General features: G+C 28.2%; 1 protein-coding gene across 1 annotated transcript in view; it reads left to right on the top strand.

Moving 5' to 3' along the window:
• LOC122357943 (transmembrane anterior posterior transformation protein 1 homolog) overlaps positions 1 to 561 on the top strand; it is a 14,665-nt gene that overhangs the window by 2,468 nt on the left and 11,636 nt on the right. The window lies entirely within an intron of this gene.

Here is a 561-nt window from a genome sequence, read left to right as displayed (position 1 = left end):
GGCCTTTGTGAGAAGATTGCTTAAATTAGTTTTTAGGTTTATACAGTGATGTGGAAAATCTGGAATTTTAAATGATCTTTAAAGTTTAAAATTTGTCAAATAAAGAATGATTAATTATTTGAATGAACAACTACAATTCTACAAATAAAACTTTTTGCATTATTGCAGATTGTAAAATACAAGTGTCATTTAATACAATTATTTTGCTCGTACAATAAAAACATGAATACTAAATAAATATTCAGTTAAAACAGAGGTTAAAACTAAGTTTTTTTGCTTGCTTTAATTAGCTATTTATCTTAAATTAAGGTGTCTTATATTGGAAAACTAAATGCTAAAATGTTAAATAAGTATTTAGTTCAGTAGTTTCAAAGGAGGAGGCTTCTGAAACCCTCTTTAGGTTACCGCTGTGACTCTCTGTATTTTATAATGGTANGGTGTCTTATATTGGAAAACTAAATGCTAAAATGTTAAATAAGTATTTAGTTCAGTAGTTTCACAGGAGGAGGCTTCTGAAACCCTCTTTAGGTTACCGCTGTGACTCTGTATTTTATAATGGTG

Source organism: Puntigrus tetrazona, chromosome 14 (genome assembly GCF_018831695.1).
Source record: "Puntigrus tetrazona isolate hp1 chromosome 14, ASM1883169v1, whole genome shotgun sequence".
Taxonomy (NCBI): Eukaryota; Metazoa; Chordata; class Actinopteri; order Cypriniformes; family Cyprinidae; genus Puntigrus; species Puntigrus tetrazona.
Note: the sequence above shows the minus strand (reverse complement) of the source record. Positions and strands in the feature narration are given on the sequence as shown.